This window comes from Haliaeetus leucocephalus, unplaced genomic scaffold (assembly GCF_000737465.1).
Source record: "Haliaeetus leucocephalus isolate CR32 unplaced genomic scaffold, Haliaeetus_leucocephalus-4.0 Scaffold328, whole genome shotgun sequence".
Classification (NCBI taxonomy): Eukaryota; Metazoa; Chordata; class Aves; order Accipitriformes; family Accipitridae; genus Haliaeetus; species Haliaeetus leucocephalus.
In genome coordinates, this window is record NW_010972764.1 from 9,846,908 (window position 1) to 9,847,198 (window position 291).

The following is a 291-nucleotide window of genomic DNA, read 5'->3' on the forward strand; positions in this document are numbered from 1 at the left end:
CAACACTTTTTGGTAATTTTTCATCTTTGTGTTTTATGGGTCCTCTGTTTCTTACAGTGTACAGTTTTATATTTGGGGTAAGGTGAATGAAGTAATAGGACAAATCAGTCTTTTACATGTTTTTCATAGCTCTCCATCCTCTCCTCTCCCTCCCTCCCCTCCCCTTCTGCCCTCTGCAGCTTGTTTGAGGTGTTAGGTTTCTAGACTAAGTTCTTCTTGCTGCTTCTGTTACCTACATGAATGGTCTTGGTCCCCTGGTTATCCAGATTAGCAATGACTTGGTGTGCTATG